Here is a 17,868-nt window from a genome sequence, read left to right on the forward strand (position 1 = left end):
CACTGTGATATGTGACGTATGATCAGCAAATAAACCAGCAGAGAGCTGCGGTGGGGCTCTCTCCAGTACCTATCAGAAGAACATTGCCTATTGAAGTACCAGTACCGAGGAAACCATGGACAGTGAGGTACCCATTGAGAAAGCCATATCAACAAATTAGACGAACCAAAGATCGCCTGAGTACAGTCCCTGAAGAAACCAAAAAGGTCTTAATGCAAGACGAATGGTGACGTCACAAGAACACAAACCTGACACACATGTAGAAGAAATGACGACCAGAGAATGACATAAAGAGACGAAACACCATGAACAAGGATATCGTGAACTTAGAGTATGAAGGCGATGTCAAATGAAAGAAGCTTAAGCTGTAAGCATGGCAAAGATATTTGACCAGTTTACATGTGTACATATGCTTGGAACTGCAACAAAGCTAAGAGAATTGTGCGGCTTGCTATACTTAGTAGAGGGATAGTGCGGCAAGCGCCATATATATATCTACCTCCAATAAAGCACTTTATATGAAGTATACTTCCACTTTGCACAAAAGCAGAATCAACAAAAATCACTAAGACCATTCGAGAAAGGTTTCACATTCAACGGAATCAGGAGCTGAGCAGCAGAAACGAAACTCAGCTGAGGGAACTCGTGCCTGGGGACCCAAGGTCATATCCATCAAAATGAACGAGCAGTAGCCACAATTAACTGAAGCAAGGACCAGAATATACTGCTTTGAAAGGGCAAGATAAGAAGGTGAAGGCAGGTGGTGAGTGAACATAAAATCAAATACACAAATTGATGAGGAAAATGCCAATCCACAGTGTCCAAATCACGTGACGGCGAACGAGCAAAGCAAGACCCCCACACCTACTCATGGCTGTGAGCCAGGAGAAGATATCTAGGCAGAATATGTAGTCTCAAGGCCAACCACAGCGAAATAATTGACACAAGTAATCTAGGGTCCTATAGTTTTTTTTTAAACACTCTTTATTGGGATTTTATAATAACAACCCCAGAACGCCCAACTCCCCTCCCCCTCACATCCCCATCCCCCCAGTACCCACCCCTTTAGACACCTTTACAAATTTTAATTGAACAGGTCCAACAACTTCCCAGCCCCACCCATCCCCCTTTATGCTCCCCCCTCCAGTGTCCATGTAGTCCTCCTGATTCCCACTCCCTCCATCGGGCACAGCATGCAGTCCTTCAGTGTCTATGGTTTCTTAAGAATTTGGTGGGTCCATCGCCAGTTCGCATGTTCATATTCTCCCCCTTCCTTTTAACCCCCGCACATTCTCACCCCTACCTATATTTCTTCACGGTGGTCGTAAATCATTGTCGTTTGATAGGTCATTTAGCAACTGGGTCCAGTGAATCGTCACATACTCCCTTTCCCCCTCTGGGTCTACATTCTGCAGCACCGTTAGTTCCGCCAAACCCCACCTCCGCACATCCTTCCACCATAGGTTGATCGCCGGGCCCTGTGGGCATTTCCACGCTATCGCCATTCGGCGCTTAGCCAGTATGAGCAAAAACTGTCCCATTCTGTTCCGTATCCTGTGTCTTTTTCCCCCTGGCAGCTTACCCCATAGGCAAATTTCCAGGCAAAATTCCAATCTGGTTCCCAGCACCCCATTCACTCCTTTAAGAACCTCGTCCCAATGCTCAGCTATTATCCCGCACTCCCCTGTCATATGCCAAAACCCTGCCTGCGCCGAACCACATCTAGGACATTCATCCGATAGATCCCTGTTCATTGCCCGGAGTACCACCGGGGTAACATATACCCTATGTAAAATATTAAATTGGACCAACTGAAAGCGGGCGTTCCTTGATGTTTTCCAGACCAAATCCCAGACCTGCGCCCATTCTTTACCTGATATCGGACGCCCCATGTCCGCCACCCATTTCTCCTAAACCTTCAGCTCCCCCTCTGCATTCCCCTCCCGAAGAGCCTTGTAGATCTGTGAAGTATGCGCCCTACCCACCGTCTGGTCTAGTAAAACTCGGAGGACCGGACACCGTTCCGGCTCCTCTGGAATTCCTTCCAATAACTCTGCCATCCTACGAACCACTGCCCCATACGCTAGAAAAAACCCCTGCGGTAAGTCAAACTTCCGGCACCATTCCTTGCAGGTGAGCAGCTTCCCGCCTTCAAAGAGATCCCCCACCGTTTCACATCCCTTCTCCCTAAACCTCTGTATCCCCACCCTCCCAATCGCCTGACGGAGCTTCTGATCAGCACGCCATGGGAGACTACTCTCATACCGCCCACTCACCCCCCTGCCACCAACATACTTCCTCTAAGTCTCCCTCACCACCTCAAACACTACGGTTCTCCCCTTATCACCTAATGGGTACCAAAATAGCTCCACCGGCCTACGATTCGGCAGCAGAGTCCCTATCAAATCCTTGAGGGTCTCCCCCCCTCCCGGTTGATCCCACATCAACATCGACTACCATTGTGCCGCCACAAAATATTTTTCATAATTTGGGAGGACCAGTCCCCCTTCCTCTCTAGTTCTCTGCAGAATTCCTAAGGACACCCTCCTTCTCCCCACATCCCACAATAGCTCCCTAATCTTGACATCAACATTTTAAAGAATACTCTCTTTGCCACATACGGTATGTTAGTGAAGAATTAAAGAAACCACGGTAGGACGATCATTTTACAGAGCGCCACCCTGCCCATCAGAGAAAGGGGTAATACCTTCCACAACTGGATGGAGTTTCCTATCTTGGATAATGCCCTCCCTGTGTTGTGTACGAACGTGTCTTTGACATCATGGAACATCCGTATCCCCAAATATCAAAATTATTCCGTCTCCCATTTTATCCCCAGCTCTGGCAGCTCCTCCAATGGGTGATCCCGTAACCCCCCCCCAAAACGGGAACAGAACCGATTTCCCGGACTGATGCGGAATCCCGACATGTACCTAAAGTTCTGCAGTATCTCTAACAGCTCTGGGAGGTATAACTTGGGGTCTACCACATACAGCAACAAATCGTCCGCGTAGAGGGACACTATTTGCTTTTGCCCTCCCACTTCAATTCCAGCATCCATCCTTTCCTGCCGCAGGAACGCCGCCAACGGTTCCAGGGCCAGGGCAAACAAAATTGGGGAGGCCGCACACCCCTGCCGTGTCCCTCTTCCCAACTCCCACATCTCAGACACCCAATTATTAGTCCTCATCATCACCAGCGGTTTTTTATAAAATAGGGCCTACCATCTACAAATATTCTCCCGAAACCCAAATTCCTGCATCACTCGAAAGAACCATTTCCACTCTACGGAATCAAACGCCTTCATAGTGTCAAATGAAGCTATCATCATGTCGCGCCTCTGTGATTTCACTAGGTCCATAATGTGGTGCAACCGAGAGATATTGCCCGATGTACTCCTGCCCCCAATAAACCCACATTGGTCCGGGTGGACCAAGCCCGGCGCAACTGCCGCCAGCCTAGCTGCTAGAATCTTCCCCAAGATTTTCCCATCTACATTCAATAAGGAGATGGATCGATACGCCGCACAATCCCTCGGGTCCTTCCCCTCTTTTAAGATCACTTTGATCACCACTTCCCTCATTGATTCCGGGAGGCAACCTCTCTGGAAAGCCTCCTCATAAACCTTTTGGAGTTGTGGAACCAGGAGGTCAGCAAACACTGAGTAAAACTCCACCAGGAGCCTTTCACTACCCGGCACTGTGCCTCTTCTCATTGTGCGGATTGCCCAGCGGATATCCCCCTCCTCCATCGGGGCCTCCAATTCCTCCCGCATGTCCTCCCCCAGTTTCGGTAACTACAACGATTCCATGAGGTCCTCCACATCAACATCTACATATCCACCCTCACTCATGTATAATTCCTTGTAGTATGTTGCAAAAATGCTGTTAATCTCCTTCTGGGACCAACTATCTCCCCTGTACTTGAACTTTGCTGGGTTATAACCTGACTCAGATTTTCCCTGTCAATCAACCAAGCAAGCAACTTGCCTGCCTTGTCCCCTTCCCCATGCAGTCTAACATCCAGCCTATTACTATCGAAGTGCGACAGCTCTGCCAGGGATCCCTGATAGAGTTCCAACTACTGCGCCAAGGCCTACCCCACCTATGCACCTCCCGCTGCCTCCCTATCCAGCTCTGCCACCTGAGCCTCCGTTCGTTGTAGCGTATCTAGAAGGCGTTTGCGCATCCCTACTGTCATGGAAAGGCATTTCCCTCTCACAGTCGCCTTAAAGGAATCCCATAACACTCCCCTAGTTTCCACCGAGCCCTCATTCAACTCAAAGTACGATCTGATTCATTCTCTGAGTTCAGCCACAAATGCCCCATCTTGCAGCGCTTCCCTCTGCAAACGCCACAACCGCCGTAGGGGTTTCTCATTGGGCCCAAATAACGTTGCCACTAAGGGGGAATGATCCGACAAAGTGCGCCCCAGGAACATCGTCTCCCCAAAATGCTGGCAGTGTTCCCTTCCCGTTACAATATAGTCCAGACGCGAATATGAGCCGTGCACACCTGAATAATAGTAATAACCCCTTTCCTCCCCATGCTGCTGTAAAGACCGGAGGGGGGTCTGCACTTCTGCTCTCTATATGGTAGAGGGGAGGCACAGAGACCCCTGCCAAGATTCTCTATTACGGTAGCAATGGACAAGCAATCAAGGCCTAGCTTCTCGGGAGGTGATGCAAGCTGGTTCTTAAGTACAGTGTAGTCCCCAAGCACCCACGAAGGAATGTCCACACACTGTATCGGTTAAAACACAGTTTTTATATAATTAATATTCAAAGTCATATACACGATCACGATAACTCACTTTGTACTACGAAAATCAACAATGGCAAATATGTACAATTCTAAAGTGGTACCACTAACGTTATTGATCTTATTAAAGTGCATACGGTCAGAATGACACACAGATCACAATAAAGAGGAAACCAGCAGTAGAGGGAGGAAGGAAAGTAGGATGGTTGAGCAATAGGCAGAGTACTGGTAACTACCGTTAAACACAGCTCTGGGTGGAGATCCCCCCACCTGGGCAACCTGTAGAAGAAAGATACAAGCCCAGTCCATATATTGTTCACCCTTAGAATTCCCAATAGTTCTGCAACCCCAAAGTACCTTGGTGTTGTAGCGTTCTGCGTCGGGGAAATCGACAACCCTTTTAAGTGTCCTCCCTTTCTGGCAGGAGTTACGGGTCGTCGAACGTCCGATGGAGAACAGGTCGAGCTACGACGGTGAAGTGGCTGCGTCGTTCCTAGCGGTGCTCGTTGACGGGAAAGCGTAAACGTCCTGCCAGGAAGAGGCTGCGGGGCACCTCGGTGTCGATAGTTCTGGACCGCAAAGAGTTGAAGAACTGTGGCCCAGCAAGGGCGTCGAGTCATCGGCGTCTCTGTGGTCTTTGGGTGGCGGGAAACCCACCGGTGGATGCTCCTCAGCACATCGACGGTGAGGCCTTCTCCAGCAGGATACAGCGGCAACGATGCGGACGAGAGCGTCCTTGGATCAATGAAGTTCTTAGACAACGGGAGCACGGCGGCTCCGGTCGGCGACGGCGGTCAGTGACAGTGACGGACAACAGTCCGGGTGCTTCTCCTTGGAGTTCCCTAGCAGTCCCCGTATCGGGTCGGCAGCCTGTCGAAGGTCTGTCTACCAGGGAGCTTAGGCAAAGATCAGCTGTGCACGATGGTCCCTCGTAGCTCGGGAAGAGGGCACCTTACCAGGTCCTCTCTGGGTCAGTTCTTGAAGCACAGAAGCTTTCAGATTGCGAAGGAGAGCAACAGCAATTCTTCTCATCCAGAAGGGCTCAAGGTTAAGCTTCACCCCAGTTACTCGTCGTAGTGGACTTCAGCTTCTGAACACGATTCCTAGCAGTGAGAGGTCTCCATATATACTGTTGATCTTCCATTCATTCCGCTGGGTCGCACGCAAGCATCCAATCACGACTACGGGCATTCATTCAGGCAGGCAGCTGATCAGGCACACGAGGTATTCAGGCCATTCACTTCTCTCCAGACACTCACAACAAGTTATGTGTATTGGCACAAGTACCGAGCCATTCAACACTCCAAGCTGCATTCATACAGGTTTCGGGCAGGGCTGTCTCAATCATTGTGTCAAACACCAGATACTAGACAGTCACAACATAGAATGTATATTCGTCACACACTCCATTCACCCAGGTCCCACCCACAGGCATACCCAAAACATACGGTCATTGAGAAGGCTCCAGCCAGTCTGGTCGGCACTTCCCCACACTACCATATACGGAACTTCCACCCAACAGCCAGTCAGGGGGAAGGGACAAAGGCAGGGCTTCCAGGGACTTCGGGAAGATCAGGGTAACAGGTGATGGAAGGCAAGAGGCTGGGGGCCGTTTTGTCTCCATCAGGAATCTACCGATTCCAATGACAGGGCCTGGGCATCCCAAAATGGAGGACGCTCAGGGCACCAGTCATTTCAGCACGGAGCTGCCACCAGCCCGTACCCTGCTCTGTGGGTCACACACAGATGCCCAAAAACATACACTAGGGGCAAAGGGTTGTACCCCTACCCATGGGTGCCATAAGGGTATCCCACGGGTCCGTTCACCAAACCAAAAGGAGAGAGAGCTGCACCGCCCGGAGTCCCGCATGAACTCCTGCGTGGAAAATACGACAGACCACACGATAAAAAGCAGTAAAGGACAAGGATACGGAGGCCCTGTCCCTCCAATGCATTTCCAGCATCGCAGCTTCTCCCTCCACACCTCCACCAGATCAAGTTCCTGCATTGTCTCATGAAGAGACCCCGCCATATACCTCTTAGGCACCCCCCTACTCCGCGACCCGTCCAACCGCTCATCCAAGTGACAATTAAAATCTCCCCCCCATATTATCATTTCCCCCTATATGCCCCCATCATGCGAAGCACAGAGGGAAAATATTCCTTATCATCCACATTTGGCGTGTACGAGTTAACCAAACAGATTGTCCTACCTTCCCATGAGGACTGTGCCAGCACCGTTCTACCAATCCCATCCTTTGTTACCGCCTCCACCTTCAATGGTGTCCCCCTCGCCCCCCAAATGAGTACACCCCTGGCCTGGGTTGAATATGTCGTGCCGATTACCTTCCCCCCCACAATTTCCCAAGTTTCCCCAACACCTCTGTACTCGCATGTGTCTACTGTATCAAGGCCACTTGTATCCCCTGCCTTTTCAGAAACTCCACCACTCTCCGCCTCTTCTGGCAACTCCCCAATCCCTGGACATTCCATGTCCCGATTTTCAAACTTCCTAGCTTATCCATCCGACATGTTGGTGCTTTCACTCAAGTTACCCCCTCCCACCTCTCAACATCCCTATTACCTACACCCAACTCCACCTCCACCTCCCCCACACCGTTTATTGCTGCTGTGTCGAACCTTACTTCCCCTCCTGGTACCCATCCCACCCTTCTTGCACCTGTCCCCAAATTGGCGCTGTAACCCTCAACCCACACTCTTCCGCACCTTGGCACGCCTTCTCCTTAAACCCCTCCAGGTGGGGGTCTGTTTTCTGTGGCCTCGTGTCCAGCCAATCCCATACCTCTCTTGGGGATGTGAAGAACCACAACTTCCCCCCGACAACACCTTCAACTTCGCCAGAAAAACATCATATACTTTAAATTGAGTTCCCGTAGACGGCTTCTCACTGCATCGTAGGACCTCCTCTGACGTTACACCTCCAACGTAAAGTCTGGGAAAATCCTCAACTTTGCATTGCCAATCTCTGTCCCGAAAGTTCATAATTTTAGCCATCATCACTCTCAGCGGGGCACCCAGAGGCAGGGCCCTCCCCGGGACCCTATGGGCCCTCTCCACAGTGAAGAGGTTGGACAAGCCCTTAATCCCCAGAACCTTCAGGATCAGATTTTCCAGAAAGAGCTCTACACTGGACCCTTCCTCCCTCTCCCGAACACTGACCAGAGGATGTTGAAACGTCTAGAGCGGCCCTCCGCATCCTCCGCTCTAGCTTCCAATACTCGGGCTGCCCCACCAGACCCGCCACCGGGTTCTTTTTTAACTTCTGGACATCATCCTTCACCGTACTGACCCTCTGCTCCACCTCTGTTATCCTCTCGCACACTTTGCGGAGGTCAGGCCTCACCAGGGAGACATCCACTCTCACCTCTTTGATGCTCTCCTGGAGGGTGTCTCTGGAGACCTGTATCGCCTCCATTAGCGAGTCCAGGGTCACAGAACTTCCTTCCTCTCCTGAGGGTCTCTCCCCTGCATGTCGATCTGGTCTCTCCTGTCTATGCGCTCTGTCCCTTGCCTCAGTATATTTTTCAATTCGTTGCTGGTTTTTGCCCATTGTGGCAAAGTCCTTCGTATCTCGTCCCCCAGACTCAGGTTCTGTAACTTCGTACTCTGCTGGGGACCGAATGTCCAATATCGCTTACCTCGCATGTATCCTCCAGCGAGGCCTCCCCACTGGTATCTCAGCCCACTGCCGTAGGCCCGATGGGCCCCTCACCAGGCCTCCTCCGTTCTCAGAAATTCAGCCTCCACAGTACCTCCCCTGTTCACCAAGTCCACTGGTTCCAGAGGGCCCCCCGCCCCAGAAGCCACAATCACCACTTGCAGTTCCTGTAAGAGTCACCACCGTAGTCCCTGGCGCAGAGCCCCCCAGGTATTCCACAACTGGGTCCCTTATCTCCGCCAATCCGGATGGTGGCGCTTCCCGCCCTTTCTTCTCCTCACCTTCTGTTATCAACCGCTTCAATCCCTCGGGGTATTCACTGCTTCCACCTCCAGTGTCCCTTCTGCAATCACTTCATCCACAGCTTACAGCTGTACCACCCTCTGCCCGGGTGTCTTAGGGGGGGCGGCTCCACTTCCCCCCTGTCCAGCCTGGGTTGTGGGGTACCTCCAGTGGGGGACACAACAAAATGCACCCCCTACTTCTCTGCTGTCATGGCCGCTCCCCCCAGCCCCTTCACTGCCTCCGGAGCTTCTGGGTTGTTCCACCTGTGCGCACCCGATCCCAGGAGCGCCTCTTCCAGCTCTCTCCTGCACGGCCGCACTGCGCTCAATCCGCCCTGGCCTCCGCTCCTTCTCCAACGCACTTACGGTCTCCCCAACCTCCCAGGGGCCAACCGCCTCCACCCCGGGGGAGGGAAGGACCCCCTCCGCCTCACAGCTCCCAGGCGGTGCTTCTCCTCACCAGCCCGCTCTTCGCCCCAGCCCTGTAATCTCCCGCCTGGGGGGGAGCTGCAGAGTCACTCATCGCAGCTCCCGATGCATCTAATCCCGGCTCACCTTCCCCGCTGGGGCCGTTCCCACATCCTGCTTCTGTCTTGCCCCACCTGGGCGTGCGGTATGCCTCCTCTACGACCGTGCGCCAGACGGACCACTTCTGCCCCCTTCACTCCACTGCAGGGGCCATCTTGGACGCTTCTTCCCACCGAGGGCCGCGGATTTTCGGCAAGCCTTAAGGACGATTCCTCGTCCCGCTCACTTTCCAGAGTGAGATATCTTCTTCTCCAACACTTCGGCTTCTGTCCCCTTCAACCTAGTCTCCGTCCATGGGGGTTTTTATGCAGGATTTAGCCCGGATTCATGCAGCGGCATGGGAGCTCCGAAGGTTCACATGCACATCGTTCGGCGGTTGGCCACGCCCCTCCTAGGGTCCTATAGTTAGTATAACCATTGGGACGTTGTACTTTTAGTGACGTCTGCAGTAGTCAATTTTGAAGGAAGGGCTTAGATGCCCACCTGACAGTGTTTTCCCAATCTCCTTACTTCGTTACCATAGACAGATATAGTCCCTATAGTAAAGTTACCTTTTCCTAACCAATAGAATTGCATGTCAACTTTTGAGTATTACACGTCAAGGATGACGAGTTTTTAGTTCATTGGAGTTGAAGCGAGAAGGAAGATCGCACCATTGCTGATATTCATAACACCCGGTTAATTGTACTTGTCATTAAACAGACTCCCGTTGCCAAACCGTTTAGTTGTCCTTATTGATTCGTGTTGAAGTATAAATCTGCACCCCCATCCATCTCACGGGTGCTGCTATCTTGTCTTAAAGTGCTTCTGGGCAAACCCCGACTCTATGGGCCGGTTGGGGGTCCTGGAGCACACATAGTACAGAGGACTAAAACTGACTCGAGTAATTTTTTACCCATACTTTGCAGATAACAATAAACTGTGTGCGGCGCAATGCATTAAAGATTACGAGGCAGCAACAGCGTATATTAGGCCGCGAGGCATCACGCAGCTGCTGATTGCGTGTGAGAAGCCCCACCATGCGATAGCCACGGCGACGATAGCTAGGTGGGTGAGGGAAGTCATGCAACGGGCAGGCATAGATTTAGCCTTATTTGGCGTGCATTCTGTTAGGGGCACAATGGCTTCTAGTGCGCTTTCTGCAGGGGTGTCTTTACAAGATCTAATGAAAGCAGCTGATCGGTCCTCAGAGTCGACGTTTAAAACTTTCTATTTTAGATCTGTGTCAGACATGGCTAATAACGTGATGGCGAGCTAAGAGCAAGCATAATGCTTGCCTCCTGTCTTGTCATAGAATGAAGATTGCCCATGCATACTGCACAGGTCAGTCTTGATTCTATTAAAGACACGGAGGTGAGCATTATATCCCACCCAATTGAATGCGACCAAAGGGATTACAGTGTTAGGCTTTTACCTGTGTATGTTTCTTAGTGCAAGGGTTCGCATTCCCACCCTCATAACGTGTTTGTATCTCTTCTAGGGGATGAGCTAAAACCAGCTTGAGTTCGCGAGCTACATTGAGTCTTGACAAGGCGAGTTGTCCCGTTGGACCATAGGAGCCGTGAGTCAAGTGGCCGGATTTATCTCGATGTGGAGTTGAGGAAGCTGGTTTGTTTCAAGTTGACATTGGAGTGTTTTGCAGTCAAAGAAAGAGGAAGGAACCCGGAGTGGGGGGTTCTTATACAGGAAGCAGACACCGGATAGGTGTAAAAGGATACAGCCTCAGGACTACCAGACAGGGAGAGGCTCATGGGATTTGCAGTTTTGGCAGTTTGAGTATTCACAGACTGGTGTTAAACTTTGAAACTTTGAGAGTTTCCTTTTGCTACCTCAACAGGAAAATATGTCAGTTTAAATGTTTAAATTTGAATTGCTGTATTGGTGGCAATAAAGAAAGGAACGCATAATGCTCGCCTCCACATCTTTAATAGAATCAAGACTGACCTGTGCAGTGTGCATCGGCAATTTTCATTATACTTTTTGTTTTTTGGCCTTTTCTGTCAGATTATTTTTTTTATGATTTTGTGTTTATAAAGGTTATGTGTTATATGATTTTTGTAGTGGTTTGTTTCTTTGTGTTTTTGTTATATACAACTTTTTTTGATTTATATCATGTTTGAGTCTTGTATGAATTGGTAATAAAATTAGTATTGTATTTTTAAGTCCATGCTATTGGGTCCATTTTTTCAGGACGTAGCTTTAGAAACGAATAGGAGATAGTCACCTTGAGCATTTTTATTTGATTATTGGTTTTGCCTTTCTTTTCTTGTTGCATACGAATGACACCACCCTACCACCACGTGTAATCCTGTGGTAACTCCACGGGATCAAGTGGCGGTAGCGGTAATCGAATGTTGCTGTCATTCGGCAGATTTACTGCTGAATTACTGCCAAACTCGTAATGACGCCCTTTGTGTATAAAAGATGTACCTGTTACCCTGTTCTATTCTGGGGGAGGGGAGCCCGCGTTGGGGGTATCCTGTTTCGTAGAACATCATGGTGGAGTGCTGGCTAGGGTTCTAGATGTGGTAAGGGGCATTTGGGGCGCAGTGGAAGGTGGGTGCAATAAAGGTGGCCTTCACTTACCTGGATATGAATCCTTTTCCCATCTGCTTTTCCAGAGATTGGGGATGGATTTCCATATTTACATTCGTGCGTTTTTTTTTTTCAGAGCACTCTGCCTTAATTGCTTCTTGGCGCTTTAACGCTTGGTCCCTTCAGAGCAGGGGGACTTGATGCCCCGCTGCTGTAGCCTGCCGGCCCCGTGCCTCACATGAATGCTCTCCTGGTGGGTGACAACACATTGGCACGCGGCCCCGTGCACTTCACCCAGGCGGCTGCCATAATCCCCCGCGGAAGCACAGGCCTGGCCTGTCCCGCCTGGCCGCGCGCCCGCATGACACTGTTTGCAGCCAAGAGGACCTGCCATCGCTTTCGCATAAGGAGCTCTTGATCGTTAAAAGGGTTTTTAATGCGGACCTTCCTGGTCCCGACCGCCTGCCTGGCACTCTCCGCGGCGCAGCTCCCCTACGCCAGCTGCCAAAAAAATCCAAAAATCAAGAAACGTCAACATTCCCCAAACAAGGCAAAGCTGTTCCCGCTCCAGCCCTCGCGGGGCGAGATTTATAGCGCCTGGCGTTCGGGGGCGAGGGACGTCTGCGGAGAAAGGCCCTTTGAGTGGCCTGCGCTCAGGTCTCCCGCGCTCCCCTCTCTAAGCGTTTCAGCATGCACGGGCGGAGCCCCCTCCCCTGCTCCCCACCTGGATTAAATATCGCTTTGAGTTATGGGGGGTTGGGGGGGGGGGTGAGGAGGGGGCTTCCCTCCCGCACCCAGATGTGTGTCCTGTTCATGCTGGCCTCGGATGCCTGGAAAATTGAAACATTCTGTCCCAGGTTTTAATTTGTTCTGTATGGGGGCGATTTATTCCCTGCAGGATAAGAGGCCGGCGCTATTAAAAAGGCAGACTCTGCCTGCAAGGGAGCTGGGGTGTTGCTTGTGAGAGACTGACAGGAACATATTTCAAGCACCCCCCCCCCGCCCAACCCCCTCCTCGTCTGGTCTGAAGATGTGAAACCCAAACTTTTAAGTTTATTAAAAAAAGGAAAATCGCAGAAGACAGACTCCAGCCTAAGTGCATTTTCATATGGAAAGTGTTGTGCAAGATTTATTTCCTGTGACACTCAAGCCAGCCCAAGTGTGATTTAACGGCCGCCAGTACCCATGGGGGTGCTAGAAGCTCTGTGACTCAGGCCGCTTTCTCCCCTCCTCCCGGAGCCGTGCTGGTTTTCCTCCTGAACATTCCTGAGTAATGCTGCTTACGAAATCTCCTGCAGGCCCGCTCTTTCCAAGCCCTTTCCAAAAGAGTGCACACTCTGCTTAAACCAAAACCTTTAGAAAGCCTGACAACTTCAACTAAAATAGTCGGCTTTGACCCTCATTACAAGGACGGCGGTTCAGCAGAAAGTGGCAGTAATTTCGTTACCACCAGTTTACTGCCATATTACCGCACCAGTGTACTACGAGTTTCGGCAGTAAGGTGGAGGTATTTGTAGAGATATCGCGAGAGCACGCGCTCTCGTGAGATCTCGTCGCGGACCAAAGCTCCGCCCCCGCGCGCTTCGCGCGCACTACGGGACGAGCGGAGGACGCGATAAGGAGCGTCCTGCTGAGCCCTCCTCATACGGGGCCCGCTCCTCTTGAATCTTGGACACGGACATAAGGCAGCAGCCTCCCAGCCACATTAGGCCCGTTGGCCTCCGTTATTGAGGCACACATGTTGTGTGCATCCTGCATGAAACCAATGATAGAATAAATACAACGTTACAAGCTCAGAGACTCCTGTCTTCATTACAAGCTCAGAGACTCCTGTCTTCATTACAAGCATTTTACTACATAAATTGGCGACGAGGATCACCACCAGAACTCACAGAGGAGCATGCAAGGAGCAACGCCACCGCCACCCTTTCTCCAAACTCCAGGTAGGCCTGCCATCCCATGGCCACAATGGCAGCCCCTATTCACGACATATGTGGAGGCTCTAGGTGGGGCAGGGTTCTCAGCGGCGAGGCGCAGGGCCATGCTACTAAATGCCCTGGGAGTGGAAGGACAAAGAATATTCGAGAGTCTCACCCCGATACCGGTGGCTGGCGACAATGACGATGTTTTCAAGGAGGCGGTCAGGAGAATCATAAAAAGGTTTGCCAGTAAAGAGAACACAGTGCTACACAGGATACGGTTTTACACGCGAAGGCAAGAAAGGTCTGAACCAGTTGACGATTATGTCACCAAGCTGAGGGAATTAGCAGCGCTGTGTAATTTTGGCAACAATGCGGAGAGCCTCATGTGTGACATGTTGGTCGTCCACACTAACAGTCGGAAGGTCCAAGATAAGTTTATTGTTGAAAAGGAACTGCAGTTGGAGAAAGCGATTGAGCTCGCCAGAGCAGTCGAGGAAACGGCGGGAAGACGAAAGGAGCTTACTGGGGCCCAGAGTTCCGCTGAAATACAAGCAGTGGGTTTCCATGCAAGAAGAGAAAGGCCGGCAACCGACACGAGAGAAGGGAGAGGGAACAGGAAAGAACCCCTAAAGTGTCACAGGTGCACCAGCACGAAACACCTGGCGTTTGACAGGGAGTGCCCAGCCAGAGACAAGGAGTGCTCCATTTGTAAACGCATTGGCCATTTCTCTATTGTGTGTCGGTGGAGGAACAAGAAAGTCTCCAGCCTTAATGCAGATCGCAATACGGAGAAAGAATCATCCTCAGAAGATGAAGGAAGACCCACAGTCATCATGGTGAACAGCACAAGAGCAAGGAGAGAGAAACCTCACTGCATGATCAAGATTGATGGCATGGAAACAAGGGTCATGGCAGATTCAGGTTCGGATCTAACGATCATTCCCCTTCGCACGTATAAGGACATGGTGGGAAAAGAAAAGGTGCAAGTGCTAATGACGAGGCACAAACCCACGGTTTTTGGAGGGGCGTCAGTCGAACTTTTAGGATACATCAAAGCCAAAGTAGAATTCAAAGGAAGGGAAACCACAACCAGGGTCTATTTCAGTCACGAAGGCCCAGCAGTGCTAGGGTGGGACGACCAAGACAAGCTAAAAATCAGACTGGATCCCAGCACCGAAGATCAGGTCCTGTCGGTCAGGGTGACGAGCGGACCTGTCGTCAAAAGCGACTACCCAACACTTTTCTCGGAGGAGCCGGGGCACATTAAGGGTTTTCTGCACAAAATAGTGCTCAAAAGGAATGCGGTCCCTGTAAAGCACCGAGTGAGGCCAGTACCAGCCACGGCAAGGGACATCCTCAGAAGTCAGTTGGAAAAGATGAAGATGGAGGGTGTCATCGAAGAAATCGAAGCATCTGAATGGCTGAGCCCTGTCGTGCTTATAAAGAAACCCCAATCACAGGAACTCAGAGTATGCATAGATCTACGCAGTTTAAACTTGGAAGTCATCACAGATAACTACCCTCTTCCAAGCATAAATGAACTCATTCTGTTAATGAAAGAAGCCAGAATATTTTCAAAACTGGACATGAGGAATGCATACCACCAAATACAGCTACATGAAGAGTCGAAACCCCTCACGGCATTCATCACTCCATTTGGCACATACCAATTCACCAAGATGCCATTCGGGTTGTCATCAGCAGCATCGGCCTTCCAACGCATGATGGATGTCTTGCTAAGGAAAGTTAAAAACGTGGTGTACTTCCAAGATGACATCCTCGTGTATGCGGAGGATGAGCAGACGCACAACGCCACGTTAAGAATTGTCCTAAACAAGCTACAAGAAGCAGGGGTGCGGTTACGGTATGAAAAATGCTTGTTCAGAGTGAAAGAAGTTGAATACTTAGGGTATAAGATTTCAGAAAAAGGTATCAGTCCCAAACAGAATCTCATGCAAGCAATCATTAAAGCACCGGAACCAAACAGTAAAGAGGAAGTAAGGTCATTTCTGGGGCTGGCTGAGTACTATGCGAAGTTCATACCGAAGTTTTCCGAGACCACGGCACCCCTTCGCGATGTACTCAAAAAGGGCTCGGAATTTGTATGGCAAGAACCCCAAAAGACGGCGATGGTGAATATAAAACAGCATATCATAGATGCACCGTGCCTTCAACCGTTTAATCCGGCGTGGGTAACAGTCGTAACCACCGACGCCAGTGCTTATGGACTGGGAGCAGTGCTAACACAAAAGAAAGGTGACACTGAACATGTGGTTGCCTTTGCATCGAAGGCATTATCGGAGGCGGAACAGAACTATTCCACCATTGAAAAAGAAATGTTGGCCTGCGCATGGGCGGTGGAACATTTCAGGACGTATGTATGGGGCACCAAATTCAAGTTAGTGACTGATCATAAGCCCTTTATCCATATGCTCAGCCCGGGAGGCACAAAAGTATCCACACCCAGATTGGCACGCATTGCAGCCAAGCTGCAAGAGTACACGTTTGAGATCCAGCATATCTCAGGTTGGAAAAATTCACAAGCTGACTGCATGTCGAGACTGCCGGAGGGTAAGGATAAAGCCACCACGTTCCTTCATGGAGAATGCATAGCTGCATCCATCATGGACTTGAGAGCGCCAGATTACCTGGAACTCAGTGAGAGACACTGGGAAGAGGAAGATGGGAAAGACCCCACCATGGCCATGATTCGCAAATGGACCAAGGAAGGTTGGCCAAGTGAAAAGGCGTTGCCCGAGGGCATGAGACCCTACTGGAAGGTGTCGGACGAACTGTCTGAAACGGAGGGGATAATTATGAAGTCAGTTCAGATTATTCCTCCCACAGGAATGAGAAGGATCATCCCATGTAGAGCCCACGCAGGCCACTTGGGAAACACCATGACCCGTCGCAGAGTGAGAGAGGCTTACTGGTGGCCATCCATGGACCAGGAGATTCGATCCATGATAGAACGTTGCCATGAATGTCTCAAAAGCGACAAGAGACTTAAGGTCCACCAAGCACCCCTAATACCCACGGAAATTCCAGAAGCCGTGTGGTCAAAGCTTGGCATTGACTTCATAGGGCCTTTGGAAGCAATGGTACCTGAACACCGGTATGGCATAGTACTGGTTGATTATCTATCCAAGTGGGTGGAGGCCGCGTTCGTCCCGAACATAACCACGGCAACCGTTATAGAAGTACTCACAGAAATTTTTCAGAGGGAAGGCCTCCCCAAGGAAGTGGTTACAGACAACGGGGTGCAACTAGTCTCAAAAGACATAGAGGAATTCTTAAAAAGAAATCACATAAAACAAAGGAAAGCGGCCCTATATCATCCCCAAGCCAATGGGCTTGTAGAGAGGGCCAACAGGTACATAAAAGGCGCCATCCAATTAGCAACGGCTTCGGGCATGGACCCGCTCAAAACCACCAAGGAGGCCATAGCGGCCCACAGACTCACTCCAAATGGGATCACCCAAATATCCCCGTTCAAAATGTTGAGAGGGAGGAGTGCGGCATCCACGCTGATTCCACCATGGTTGTCGAAAATACGAGAAGATGAAGTGGTGCACATGGCAGAAGTAGTCTGGAGAATGGAAAGCAACAAGTCACGCATGAAATTATGGAGTGATAGGAGAAGAAGAACCAAGCAAGCGTCCGACATAGGAAAAGGAGACTTGGTAAAAATCCAGTTACCGAAGAAAGATCAGGTCACAGGGTCTCAGTTTAGCCGACCCATCAAAGTGATTCACAAAGGAACAAATCATGTTCGCACGGAAGACGGGCGAGCGTGGAATCTTGAAAGAGTGGCACTATACCAGAAGACTCGAGGAAGAGCGAAGACCCCAGAGAGATCACGAACGGAAACCGAAAGAGACTACGGAGCAGGTGAAGAACGAGAACCAGAAGGAGACGACAGAGAGAGGGTGGAAACCGAGGTCGAACCGGAAGCACTGGGTGCAGATCCCGATCAGGAGCAACAGGAGAATTGCACCAGAACTGATGATCGGCCCAGAAGAGAACACAGAAGACCGGTGAGATATAATGACTATGTTTTACAGTGATTTCGCTGTGCATTGAAAAAGGGAGATGTGTAGAGATATCGCGAGAGCGCGCGCTCTCGCGAGATCTCGTCGCGGACCAAAGCTCCGCCCCCG

Source organism: Ambystoma mexicanum, chromosome 7p (assembly GCF_040938575.1).
Source record: "Ambystoma mexicanum isolate Mex_15411 chromosome 7p, UKY_AmexF1_1, whole genome shotgun sequence".
NCBI classification, from domain to species: Eukaryota; Metazoa; Chordata; class Amphibia; order Caudata; family Ambystomatidae; genus Ambystoma; species Ambystoma mexicanum.